The following is a 14,620-nucleotide window of genomic DNA, read 5'->3' on the forward strand; positions in this document are numbered from 1 at the left end:
GGCTTCCTATTGCTCTTAGAATCCACCTTGCAGGCAAGGTGGGGTCCCACCATAAGTCCCAGCAGCCCTGGGCACCACCTCCTTGTAGCACTCACACTCCGGGAATCACCTACTTCAGCACTTATCACCACTTCTTTAACATCGTTGCCTACACATACTTTGGGCTCCAGTCTGGTTTCTGGGTCACTGTAGGCTCTCCACAAATCCTTGTGGAGTGACTCACTGGGTCCTCGAGTGTGAGGAGGAAAGCGCTGGAGTGTCCTGCTGATAGATGTCCTCTGCATCTGCCAGGGCATGGAGCCTGTTAGAGCCAGGGAGCCCACAGTTGAGAAGTCTCTGTTCTGCTTGGTGGTTAGGATTCTCTGGACTCTCTTTGTCACCCATCCACAGAATTCCCCTGGACTTGGAATCTATACTACCTACCTGATTCTCACTACCTGCCAGATGAGCCTTTCCATAAGTGTTACCCAAACTGTTTTCTTGTCAGGGCACCTAGAGAGAAGGATATTTATATGTCACACTGGGGGTGCTGCTGCTTGAAGCCAGGAGCAACCAGCTGGGACTCTGGCAGTTCCAAGGACTGAGTGGAACTATACCCCATTTGTGACACAGTGATTGGGATGTTCTACCCAAGACTTGGCATCTCTGCTAGAATTATTCACTCATCTGTCCATAAACATTTACTGAATGGGCTAAGCTCTGGGGACAGCAACACCACTAACACTAACAGTGAACACTACTGTAGAGCTAACCATGTAGGAGGCATTTTACACATAGGAACTCATTTAATCCTCACAGCGATCCTGTAATTAAACACTATTATTATCCTCATTTTACTGTTGAGAGAATTGAAGCCCAAGACATTAAGTAACTCACTCAAGGTTGCACAGTTAATAAAAGGGAGAGGAGGATTTGAACCCAGACATCTGACTCCAGAGTGTGCTCTGAAGGACTCTACTATGCTGCCTAGTACAGAGGTTTTTACCTGGGGTTATGAACCCTGAAGCCACCTGAAACTATTTTTGGTGTGTGAGCTTGTGCATTTTTCTGAAGAGGGGGAGTCCTAGACTGCCATCAGTGTCTTACAGGTACTAAAGGTAAAGAACCACTGGTCTGGGTGGGAATTCTGACATCTGACCCCTCTTCTCCGGTCTTATAGGATCCCGGCAGTGACCCCAACCTTGCCCAGGGCCCTGATAACCCTGCATTATCCCTACTGCACAAAAGCTCTGGTCCTGGCCTCTTTTGGTCTGCTCCATGAGCAACGACTTTCATTCTCTCAATCAGGAAGTGAAATTCTTTTGGTAACCTGTTTTTGTGTAACAGCACTGAGTCAGAAATAAGGACACACATGAGACACCCAGGTCTGAAAACAAAGCCAACTGTAGGTTGAAAAGGGAGTACAAAATGGCCTCAAATCTTTATGCCTGGGCCCCGTGGCTGCTGCAGCAATGGCTGGTTTAATTTAGCTCGTATGTACTCTATCAGGACTTAGTGAGGAAAATCCGTAGCACAGTTAAGAACACAGGCTCTGGAGTCAGACAGCCTAGGTTCTAATCTAGGCTCTACCTCTTTGAAGCTGTGTATCCTTGGGCAAGTAACTGAACCTCTCTGAGCCTCAGATGCCACTTCCAAAAAATGGGGATAATAGTGGCACCTTCCTCACAGGATGCTGTAAGGATTACTTGAGGTCACATACTTCAGAATTTATCAAAGTGCTGGCAGAAGCACTCTAGAAATACTGGGTCTGAGGAGGAGAGGATAAAAGAGGAACTTAAAGGGAAATGCTTTTGAAGCAATGGGTATTTCTAAAACAGCCAAGAGTAATGGCAACAGTCCTGGACTAGAAGTGCAGAAATGCCTTCTAGTCTTGGTTCTACCTCCTGTAACTGTGCCTAATCTGTAAAATGAAGCTGTGCCCCAGAGATGACTCTCAAATCCTTTCCATTGCTCATGGTAATTATCACATATATAGCCATTAATACATGCCAGCCACTCTTCAAAGCACTTTACCTATATTAACTCTTTTTCTTTTGCTGAGGAAGATTTGCCCTGAGCTAACATCTGTCACCAATCTTCCCCTTTTTGCTTGAGGAGGATTTGCCCTGAGCTAAGATCTGTGCCAATCTTCCTCTATTTTGTATGTGGGTCACTGCCACAGCTTTCCCCTGATGAATGGTGTAGGTCTGCGCCTGGGAACCAAACCTGGGCCACTGAAGCAGAGTGCACCAAACTTAACGACTGGGCCACTAGGCTGGCCTAAATATTAAGTCTTTTAATACTAAAAATAACCCTGTGAGGAAGTAGGTACATTAACCCCATTTTACACATGAGGCGACTGAGGCTTAGAGGTGGAGTAATTTGTCCAAGCTCCCACAGCTGGTAAGTGCTGATGCCAGGATTCAAAGCCAGGCTGGCCGGCCCAAGAGTCCATACCTCTCAATATCTGGGGCATTTCCTCCTTCTGCTAATCCATTGTGACACTGCTAACACTCAAAACACTTGAATATTGGTTGTTTAACTTCATGTCACCCACTGCAACTTAAACCCAGACCTTCCTGACCTGATGACAATGGAAAGAGGGAATAGCTGGTAGCTGCATTTCCTAAAATAAATGCTTCTTAGACTCAAAGAAAACAAATCTCCACTCCTTTATGTGTTCTCACATCCAGGCTAAATATTCAATTTTCCTCCTTAAGCCTCATAATATAAACCTTTAAAACAGTCCACTCTTGCTCTCTAACTTCTCCCTATCTCTGACAGTGCCTTCCAACAGAACCTGACTGCGGCTGGTGAGAAGGTGCCTCATGGCTGCCAGACATGTACATGTGCCTGATTGCCTCTTCCCCCTTCCTTTCGTTAAATTTCTGAATCCTCCCGTGCTGGTACTAAACTAACAACAGTGACACTGGCAGAGCCAAAAAGAGGCTTGCCACTGCCTCAGGATGGCTGTGTCTGAGCAGTGTCTGCCTGCACTTGACATTTCAGATTCATAACCCCTGTGACCCTCTGAGAAAGAGCAGAGGGGGAGCAGAGGCAGCTGCTGTTTTCTCCTTGGAGGGTCTAAGCTTTCCCAGCTCCCCAGTGACCTGAGTCGGGTATGGGGCACAGACACACTAGGGGGGATATGAGATATGAGCCATAACAAAAGGCAGGGAAGAAAAGGGAGCACTCCTGACTCTCCCAGAACTAGCAGCAGGTGCAGCTTGTTGGTTGCATTTTTAAATGAATTTAACCTGCTGTTGGTTCTGATGCAGGAAATAGCCCTATGGCTTCATAATATATAAATGTGTTTCCTAATGTAAAAACATAAATTATAATTATTGGGTAGAGAGAACATTTCGAAAAACTTTCCAGATACTTTGGATCTTTAGGTCTCTCTGTGAAACAAGATGTACTTAAATTGCCTCCTCAAAGCAGAAAAATAAGGGATATGAAAGATGGGAAACTAAAGAGTAGCCATGTATTTGTGCTTCTCCACTTTGCCACGGTTCGGAACTAATCTGATCCACACGGAAGCTGGCCCTTGCCTTAACTGCGGGCACCTGTTCGCTATTCCATCACTTTCTGCCAACCAGAACTCCCTGGACGTTTGAACAAGGCTTTCTGTACTCTGCCTCAGCCAGCCGAGGGGGCAACTGCATTTAGAAACCAAAAAAAAAAAAACACTCACAAAAACCAAAAAATTTGCCTGGAAAGAGAAGAACGTCCAACTTTGACTGGAAAAAAAAAAGACACTTTTCTCTCAGAAAATCCCTCATTTGGAAATACAGAAAACTTCTCAGAGAGGACAAAGTCACATTAGGCTGGGAGGGACAAAGGCTGAGGGAGTCAAGTGGCAAAAAAATTAGAACCAGACTCGGGAGAGCTGTAGTAAAATGATGCAGTATTTGTTATTACAGAAAAAGACTTCAATGCAAAAACAAAAACCCTAGCGAAACAGGCTTAGTTCTGTGGGTTTTCAAACACTGAAGAGAAAACAGGAAATTAACAACAGAAACTTACATTAACATAACACACATTTAAAACATCAGCTAAACATCTCCTTGCAAAAGGCACACTGATGTTAAAAGCCCAAATCAGTTTTTTAGTATGGTTCCTATTTGGCTACTACAATTTTATAGATTTGAATTAGTCACAGGAAAGTGAGTAATTAGGAAAAGTGGATTATTTTCAATGCCAAAAAGGCAATGAAAATGCAAACTGCTTTAACTGAAGAACAGAATTCATTTAAACTAAAACAGATAACTTAAAAATCTAATTTTCAGCCATACATTTTAGTGAATTCTAACAACTTAGTGTGTAAACACCCAGCATAGCAATCATGGCTGAGTTTCAAACCCACCTTTAGTCTGTGAAAAGAAAAGTCCAGAAAAAAGGCTTTTTGAAAGGTTTATCCTAAGGATATGCTTTACACCGACAAGCAAATCAGTACAGATATGACGAAGTCACATCTGAATTGTTTCTGGAATTCAGCTTGGGGTCACTGCTGGCTTGAGAAGGGCTATTTGAAAACAAAACATTCCATCAGCATCAGGAGGGACTAGATCTTCACAGTTATTCCGAAACATTATGTTATTTAAAACATCACCCTGGGAGAAAAAGGTATAATTTATTTCATCAGCTGATACAAACTGGAACAATATCCAGATCTCAACTAGGAAGAGAAGGTAGTTTGGACTTTGGAAGCAAAAGAAAATCAAATCAAAAGAAGAATTGGTTTTAAAAAAATCAACATTAGATGAAAATATCAAAGAAATAAAACATAAGACATGATATTAAAAACACATGAAACTGAACTGTACACTTAAAAACGGTTATAATGGTAAATTTTGTCACGTGAATTTACAACAATAAAAAAATTGGTTGGAAAAAAACCACATACAGACACATAAAATCTCCAAGAACAATACCAAATTCTCACTGGACAAATAAGGTTACAATATGAATTCACACAAGCAAAAAACACTAACAGTAAAAAACAACACAAAAAAAGGTTCACTCTCATTAGTAGCTAAAGAACAAGAAAGAATGATGATATTATGCTTATTGAATTACCAAAAATCAAAGTAAAATTATTAACATCCAACGGACAATGAGGTACCACCATACGCCTATTAGAATAGCCAAAATCCAAAACGCTGACACCACCAAAAGCTGGCAAGGATGTGGAGGAACATTCATTGCTGGTGGGAATGCAACATGGTACAGCAAAATGGTACTTTGGAAGACAGTTTGGCAGTTTCTTACAAAGCTAAACATATTCTTACCATATGATCCAGCAACCCTACTCATAGGTCTTTATCCAAATGCGTTGAAAACTTAAGTCCACAGAAAAACCTGCACAGGGGATGTTTATAGCAGCTTTATTCATAATTGCCAAAAACTGGAAGCAACCAAGACGTCCTTCAATAAACAAACTGTGGCACATCCATACAATGGAATATTATTCAGCGATAAGAAGAAATCAGCTACTAAGTTATGAAAAGACACAGAGGAACCTTAAATGCATTTTGCCAAGTGAAAGAAGCTAATCTGAAGAGGCTACATACAGTATAATTCCAACTATATGACATTCTGGAAAAGGCAAAACTATAGAGACAGTAAAAATATCAGTGGTTGCTAAGGGTGAAAGGGGAGGGGAAGAAGAACGAACAGGTGGAGCACAGGGCATTTTTAGGGCAGTGAAAGAGGCTATTCTGTATGATACTGTAATGGTGGATACCTGACATTTTGCATTTGTCAAAACTCACAGAATGTACAACACCAAGAGTCAACCCTAATGTAAACTATGGACTTTAGTTACTAATAATACATCAATATTGATTTGTCAATTGTAGCAAATATACCACACCAATGCAAGATGTTAATAACAGGAGAAACTGGGAACTGAGTTGAGGGGGAGAATATACAGGAATTCTCTGTATTGTACTGTCCAATTTTTTTCTGTAAACCTACAACTTCTCTAACAAATAAAGTCTGTCAATAAAAAAAAATAAAAAATGCAACTATTGACGTTGGCAAGACCATGGGGGAGGCACATCATGCACTGCTGACCAGTACTAGAGGTTGCTCCAAGCTCTCCGGAGAACAATCCATCACTGTCTAACACCACAGGGAAAGGTTCAGGATCTGAGATCTAATAACCTCATCTTCATAACTCATCCCACAAAAAGAACGTACAGAATACAAGAGCTATAGCACAGGATGCTTGTTTAAACGTCTTAAGACAAGAACATTTGGATTAACGGAGGAGGGTTAACAAATTAACACTAAATGAAAAAAGACATAAGGTTGAACACCCATCTAGTTCCAACTGACAGAAATCTAAACTCCAAGTGAGATGCGGGCAGAAGAAGCCAAAAAGAACTGAACGTGAACAGTTGTGCTAAAAGGAAGGGGTACAACGTTTAAAAAAATAAAGTTGCCAAAATGAAAAGACACCAGCATGAAGCTGAGAGGTAGCTCTCCAGTGGGCACCAAACCTGTTTGCCTGGTTGCTGGCTCCTCCCGCTCACGGTGTTCTTTTATCCTCCTGCAGCCTTCCTACTACTACCTGCACCTCATCCCTCCTGGGTCCCACGAAGAAAGACATCTATCCCTCCTCTCATTCACGCCAGTCTAAGTGCTGAGGCAGGGAACTTCTTCCCCCAGGATTTTCCTTCCTGTCTTCTAACCACCAGAGGTCCAGTTATGTCTTTTGGATATATTGTTAAATGCGATATTCTTCAAACTGGGCTGTATTGTGCTTTGTGTGTCTTGTGGAATACAGTGTCATGGTGGGGCCCCATGATTCAGTATCCTACATTGATCTTTAAATAATCCATATATTCTTAACTCAAAGCATTGTGCGTGAGGTTGTGGGGAAAGAGGCACAGTCTTACGTTGTTGGTGGGAATAAACATTGGTGCAAGCTCTATGTAAGGCAATTTGGCAGCATCAATCAAAATTACAAATGTACATACCAGCCAACCCAGCAATTTCATGTCTAGTCTACAGGCAGATGTACATGTGTAAAAACGGCACAGTCCAAGGTTATTCATGGCATCCCTGTACGTAATAATAGCAAAAAATTAGAAATAGCATAAATATCTACCAATACAGAACTTCCATACTATGTAGACATAAATAAATGATGAAAATCCTTACATACTGAGATGGGAAGATCTCCAAACTATATTAAACAAAAATGGCAAGGTATAAAACAGTGCCTTTTGTATGCTGCCATTGGCATAAAAAAATCTGTGGAAAGACAGTCAAGAAATTACTAACCAGGGTGGAAGCCTGTGGAAGGATAACTGAGTGACCAAGGCACTGCGATGGAAGGGTTGACTTTTGTGCATCTTTTATACTTAAAAAAAAAAAAATTAAGCCTTTTGAATTTATTACCTATATAAAAATAAATGAATAAAAAAATAAAGTTTAAAAGCATGCTGTGCACTCCTTTTGTTGGCTACAGGAATACCTTTCTCTATTCACAAGGCATGGCGAGTCCAGTGCTGATAGGATAGATTCCATGATGTTACAAGGTTGCAGAAAAACCACATTTGAAAACTTAGCTTCACAAATCACAGATGCCATTCTGGAGTATATCATCTGGAAAGCTGATCAAGCTGAGCACGAGGCAACAGCAAATCTATCATGACCTGAAGACATGCTGGCTCCAACATGTGTCCCCAGCCTGGTCACCAGGGTGGGTTAGCTGAAGTGATGGCTGAGCGGGGGCTGCCTTTCTCCCTTACTCTTTCTGTGGCCTTAGGACAGTACTTCCTAGGTTGAGAGGATGATCTTCTCAGAGAGACGAACCCTGGTCTTGGGTACCCCTGCCACACTCTCCACATCTAAGCCTCAGGTCAGTTTACAATCCCAAGGAGCCCCCAGTTCCTTGGGTCTTACCTTAATTGCCTGGGTCTTATGCTTTATCAACTAATATCAAAGCAGAAGGGAATTCCAACAAATGAAGTTATGCAGTGAGAAACAGTACCAAGCTAACAGTTATAGCTCAGCTTCCCAGAGATGAACCACTTTCTGAGGGCAGACTCGGAGCAAGTGTTTACCCGGAAGCACTAGAAGCGTTCTGACTTCCAGCTGGTGAGTCCAACATGCCGTGAGGCTTTGAACGTCGCACCCAACACCACAGACGTTTCCAATTCTGAACGATAAGTGAGGAGCTTGAGTAGGCCCTGCACATCTACCAGCAAAACAAAGACGACTGCATAGGATTTGTGGGCCTTCACACGGATGCTCACATTTCTACACCTTGACTGACAGCCCCCAGGGCAAGAGGCATCTGAGGTTTTGTCGTAGCTTAGGGCCACCAGTTAAAGACAATGGCTTCAGCTGCACTTCGATTTGTATCTGTTTTTTTCCCTCACCAGGACAAAATTCCCCATCCTGTTAACTGAAAGATGCTAATGACACATCCACTCTAAACTAATTTTGTGGGTGACCTATCAGTTAAGAGGGGCTATATCTTGTATTCCTGTTTAGCTGGTCAGACACAGTCCTTACAATATATATAAACACAGAAATCTAAATGACACAAGGATAAACATAACAGAGTGACTGTGCTTCCAGATGCAGTGAAGGGATTACTCTGCCACGGCATGTTTTCCCTGAACTTGACTCTTTTGGGGGAAACTAACACACTCCTACTTTCTGTTATACTGCTTATAATTTAAGTTCCTGGAAAGCATGCATTTTAGCTTAGTCAGCACCTGACAAAGACTGTGCCCACAGATACTAAATAAATAATACCATTATGTCACATAGCTAACTGAGCTCTTTAGCTCAAATTTGAATGCTAAATCAGCTCCATTTATTGTGAATTAAATCTAACTGAAACTCCAAAGACCAGATTTGAAACCCTTCATCTACTACAGAACTATGAGCTCCTTCAGAGAAGTTCCTAGCAGAGTAGTAAATGTTGAGTGAAAGAATGAAGGAGGGAAGGAACTGAGTCTCATCACCCCAACTCTTCCCCCAGCCCCAGCTAGGATGACATTTTTTCCTCACTTGGAATTCCATCTTGCCTCATCTCTGACATCCATATTCACTGTTTTTTCCCAGACTCAGGTCAAGAAAAAGCTCTCCCTGGCTACCGTCACACCAGACCACCAGAATCCAGGCTGTTCCTGTTGAACCTAGCAGTGAAGCTATGCCAGGTGGCTCACCTGTAGTGTCTGGGCACAGAGGCATCTTCTCTATCATTGTATCCTCTGTGTCCAGCACAGCACCCCACCCATGGCAGGCACTCACTGGGTATTACTTTAACAAAGGAAGGAAGAAAAGAATCTTACCACCAACACCGCTACCCCATATAGAGCTGAGCAGTTTCCAAAATGCTCTCAGACATAAAGATATATTATCTTGTAAACTCTAAGCACTAATTCATCCACTCTCACAATGGGAGGGGCTGAGAAGACAGCTAGTTTCTAGTCTAAAGCAGTCATTTTGCAGATGAAGATACAGAGGCCAGAGCTGCCCGAGGAGTCCCAAAGGATCACACAGCTACCTGGTGGCAGAGTCAGGCCACACTCCTGAACCGCTAGTGTTCTTCCTACCATACTCCTTTGTCTCTTACCCAGTAATAGCGTTCTTTCAGTTCCCAGGAGAGCAGAAATTTACTCATGTCTAACAGACTTGTATATCCAGCTGCTTACTCAACATCTCCATGTCCAAAAAACAACTCAAACTCAACATATTCAAAAGTGAACTCCTTATCTTCCCCTTCTCACAACCTGCCCCTTCTCCAGGCTCCCTCATTTGAGGAAATGGGAACGCCATCCTTCGGTTGCTCAGGCCAAAAATGAGGGAGCCATCCTCAACTTCTCTGTTTCTTTCACATGCCACATCCAATCCAGCAGCAAGTCCTATTGGCTCCTCTTTCAAAATACATCCAGAATCCAACCACTTCTTACGCTTCCACTGCTTTACTTTGGGGCCAAGCCACCAAGTTCTCTTGCCTGGACTATTGTAGTAGCCTACTAGCCAGTTTCCCTTCTTCCACTCTTGCGCCCTATGGTTTATTCTCAACACAGCAGCCAGAATGATCCTTTATGTCAGATCATGTCACTTATCTGCCTACAACCCTCCCATGGCTCCCATCTTCATAATTCAAAATAAAATCCAGTGGCCTATAAGGCCCAACACGATCTGCCACCAACCCACTCCCACCCCACATCTGCTGTTTCCCCTCCCTCACCCTACTGTGCGCTGGTGTTTCTCAAATATGTGAGGCATACTCCTGCCTTAGGGCCTTTGTACCTGCTGTTCCCTTTGACCAGAATACACTTCCCTCAGATATACACTCGGCTCACCCTTAAATTCTTTCAGGTCTTTGCTCAAATGTCACCTTTTCAGTGAGAATTTCCTTGGCTATCCTATTTAAAATCTAACCCTGACTGCTGGTACTCTCTATCTCCCTTCTCTGCTTAATTTTCTCAATACATATTTTACTTGTTTATGTGTTTATTGTATGTCTCTCCCTCATCCACTCCCCCAACAGGTGTGCTCCTTAAGTCCTAGAACTTTGTTTTATTCACAGTTCTATCCCCAGGTACTACAGAAGTACCTGGCCTCTAGCAGAGGGTCATCGAACATTTGTGGAATGAATGAATGAGTGTATGAATGAACATCCATCCCTTTAGGATCTCCCAGTAAGCTGAAGGCTTTAGACCAGAAGGGGAAGACTCTACTTGAGCTCTGGTCTCTCCTTCACCTCCCCTACTACCTTACATTCTCAGGTCCAGTCCAGCCCTTTACCACCAGAAACCACCCCTGGGCTGGGAAGCAGGGAAGGACCAGGGCAATAGGTGCTTGTTGCCAGGACATTACTATTCCCAGGCCACCAGGTACAGAATTCTGCAGGGTGCTGATTTTCTTATTTAGCATCCTGTTATCTCACAAACAGAAGACGTCAGAGATAGGTTAGGACTAAATATACTACTTAACCTAGATAATAGTACTGACTCAGTAACGGCAGCTCATTTGCTTTGAGGTGTTTGCCAAGGAAGCGTGCCAAATTTGTACTTGTTCATCTAGTTGTCCTTTTTTTTTAAAAAAAAACCCACTTTTTATTATGGATTTCAAACATACAGAAAAGTAGAAAGAATAGTATAATGAACCCCATGAACACATTACCCAACTTCAACAACCACCAACATTTTGCCAGTTTGGTTTCCTCTATTCTCTGACTGTCTCTGCAACCCCCCCTAAACATTTCACCTACCTGTTTTCTTGAGAACTGGTCTATGTGTGACAGACCCTGGGCTTGTTACCACCGTATTCTAGCAACTGTGTAAACCAATCTCTCTCACCTTACAGCAATACAGTAAAAACAAGCATTTACGCCCATTCCCCGGCTTGAGCAATGACTGAAAAAGGAAGTGTCTAAACTCCAGACTGTTTAAATCAAAGGACTTGCCCATTATCACGTTTGGAGGGATTTGGGGAGAGGGTTGTTGTGGCTACAAAATTAATGTAGACGTGAGATGTTTTCACTTGTTTGTATCTGATGCAGAATTTCTGAATGAGTTCATTCAATCCCATAAGTACTGACGACCTGCTAAATATGAGGGACAGGATTAAGATGACAGAAGATAAAGAAAACCCAGCCTCTGTTCTCAAGGAAATCATAGTGAGGATGGGTGTTGGGTGAGAAAAGTACACACATAACTAAGATACAAGGCAGAATATGTTCTGTGCCCTAAGAAAGATTAAACAAGCCTAAGGCAAAAGCTCCTTTTCAAAAACCAACCCATGGAATTTGTAGACCCCAGGATTTACCTCTTTCTTAACTCTAGTTTTTATTCTGTTGTATTTATTGCTGCATAGCCAATAAGTACACTATAGGAGACCTGGGAATTTGGTGACCTACAGAAGACTTTTGGATGTGGATCTTTAACGTCACATTTTGCTACTCACCATCCAGTCTTCCGGTGGGAGGGGACTGGAAAAGTTCTCCCAAAGCTTGGAAAACAATGAGGCTAATTCAATGCCAGCAGAAGCTGACACTCAAAGCATGCTACCCTGAGGGCATATACAGCGAGCAGCCTCATAAACAGGATAGGATAGGATCGTGGGAGTGTGTCAAGGAGACATGGCTAAACTGATTCAGAAGGATTTCCAAGGTCTCTTTCCTTGCTACCTAAAGGACTGTGATCTATTATCAGAACTTCCCAGAGAAGAGCACAGCTCTTTGGACAAACCAATGGGGCCAATGAGGTTTGGTTGGACACTGCTGTGTGTGAAGGAAGGAGTGCTAGGAGTGGCAGGGTCATTCATGTGGCCCTGGAGTCGGATGCACAGGAAAATGGAAGGGGCAGATGTGGGATGGAAGGGAGGCTTACATCATAATCAATGTTATCAAGATTGATGAGCTGAGGATGGCTGGGAGAAAAATAAGAGGAAGGCAAGAAAAAGCCACCGTGAGAACGGATGGGGATACAGGAAGAGGGAAAAGGTGAGAGATGATTCCAGTTTGAAAAGGAGATCACTGATGAAAATGAGAAAGATACCATGAGATCCGGGAATCTGAAAGGCAGGATCTCACAGGATATTTGACAGGGTGTGAAGACGAGGGATCCTAGAATGAGAGGGTGTATAGGTTATGAAGGATGGGTTCACACTGGGATGGAAGGGGCTCATTTCACTGAAGCTGGATGAAGGAGGTCACCAGATGAAGGGCTAATTAGATGAAGGTTTTAGGTAACAGGATATTACTACCTGAAGAGGGTAGACGGGAGGCAGCTAGAATACTGAAAAAAGACTGAAAATAGAAACAAATCATAGGAGGAAAGACTACTGGGCTGGAGGGTTTTAGTATTTGAATTCCTGGTAGTAAGGGAATTAACAGTATCAGAGAATTTGGGATAAAGTGCCAGTGATGGGGGAGACAACTTAGGGTGAGTGAGGGCTTGGAGCTCCAAGGACTCATAGGGTGAGAGGATGTCTGGACAAAGGACAAAGAGAGGTATTAATGTGCAGAGGTGTCAGGGAACGTGGAGTGAAAAGCCATGAACAATGGGTTGAGGAAGACACCAAGCCATGGGACAGGGGGTAACAGAAACCTTGGGAGTCATGGCATGAGTTGATGTTGAGCTTAGGAATTATTAGAAAATAAGGAACAAGGGGCTGAGGGTGACCTGGAAAAGTAGGTAGGTTTGGGGGAAAGAGAGGTAATGGAGCAAGTGGGTTTTAAAGACTGTAGGTTCAAATCCCAGCTGTGCCACTTATCTGTGTGAGTTTCCGGTTCTTCATTTACTAAAAACCAAACCAAAACCAAACAAAAATGGGAAAGGTGATAACAATCACCTCTTGGGGTTGTTAAGTAAATTTAATTTATACACATAAAGCTTGGCATACAGTAGGTGCTTGGCAGCAAGTAACTAAAGAAATATCAGGGTCAAGAATCAGAGAAGTGAGGAGACCACAGCAGAGATAAGAAGATGGGGATCCCAAGAGCTCAGTGGTAGAAAGGTAACGCGAAGTATAGGCCTTGTGTTTATTGTCTGTTGAATCCCTAGCACCCAGGACAGAGCAAGAGCTCTGGGAGCTTCTTAGCTTATACCTAAAGGCTCCCGGGGGCCATGCATGGTGCCAAGTGCTTTGCAGGCATTATCTCAGGCACTACTATTATCCTGCTTAGCAGAGATGGAGACTGAGGATTCAGATAGGCTAAATGGTATACCTAAGGTGCCACAGCTGACGGGCCAGAATCATTCTAGAACTCAGGTCTCTTATCACATCAACGCCTTGAGCTGAAGTGCTCTACTACTGTTTTGCAAACATGTTAACTGATGAGGAGTGATCAAGGGAAATAGGTATAGACTATTAACAGTGTAGGGCGTCATGGGAGTGAGGGAATAAGGTTCACGAAGCAAGTGGACGCTTGGGTGAGGTTATGAGAGTAAACCTCCAGGGCGGGGTACATAAATGATTGCAAACAAGCATTTTCTTGACTGAGAATTACAGAACTTCACAGCTGGAAGGAAACTCTAAGATCATTTAACCCAATCTGTCATAATACAGATGAGAAATTGAGGTCCAGAGTGAGGAAGGGACTTCTCCCAGGTTCCCAAAGCACAACGGTGGCAGAGCTGGGACTTGAATTTGGGACCACAGGCTCAATCCAGAATTCTTTGATGCCTCCAACTATTACTACTTCATATTCACCTTTTTATCTTTCTGGGCATGGTGCTAGGGCACTTTTAAGTCAGGTGTTGATTCACACTGGGGTGTAGAGAGGAATGTCAGAGGGGGTGATTTTAGGATGAAGGGGCTGCATGGAATGAAGATCATGAAGTTACAAGGGCAAAGAAGGGATTATCAGATATTGAAGGTTATGTAGAAGATGACTGGGTGGGAAACTACTGGAGTAGGGCTTAGGAGTTACCAGGAAAGGTTTGAGGGGAGTCACCAAGTTTCTGGAGGTACACAGGGTAGAAGTGGAGGAGTTACCAGACCGGTGGGATCACTGAGAAGGTTTGGGGGTCACCAAGGAGGGGCGTTGGGATCCGGAGTCCGTGAGTCACTGGATTAGAACTGAGGGAGTCACTAGGTTGGTGGGTCCCTGGGCAGCGCTTGGGAAACTCCTGGGTTGGTAGAACCAATGAATAAG

The 14,620-nt window shown here is 43.2% G+C and overlaps 1 protein-coding gene across 25 annotated transcripts in view; it reads right to left on the reverse strand.

Annotated features, from left to right (window-relative positions):
• ZNF76 (zinc finger protein 76) overlaps window positions 1–14,620 on the reverse strand; it is a 31,659-nt gene that overhangs the window by 16,437 nt on the left and 602 nt on the right. For 6 of the 25 annotated variants that reach the window (XM_070515043.1, XM_070515039.1, XM_070515045.1 and 3 more), the window contains exon 2: window positions 6,966–7,050. The exons of 18 other annotated variants lie outside the window; for them this stretch is intronic. The gene's annotated coding sequence lies outside the window, so the exon portion shown is untranslated. Of the gene's footprint in view, window positions 1–6,965; window positions 7,051–14,460; window positions 14,595–14,620 lie in introns of all 25 variants that reach the window. One more of the 25 variants, XM_070515047.1, reaches the window with a different exon arrangement.

This window comes from Equus asinus, chromosome 8, assembly GCF_041296235.1.
Source record: "Equus asinus isolate D_3611 breed Donkey chromosome 8, EquAss-T2T_v2, whole genome shotgun sequence".
In the NCBI taxonomy this organism is placed as follows: Eukaryota; Metazoa; Chordata; class Mammalia; order Perissodactyla; family Equidae; genus Equus; species Equus asinus.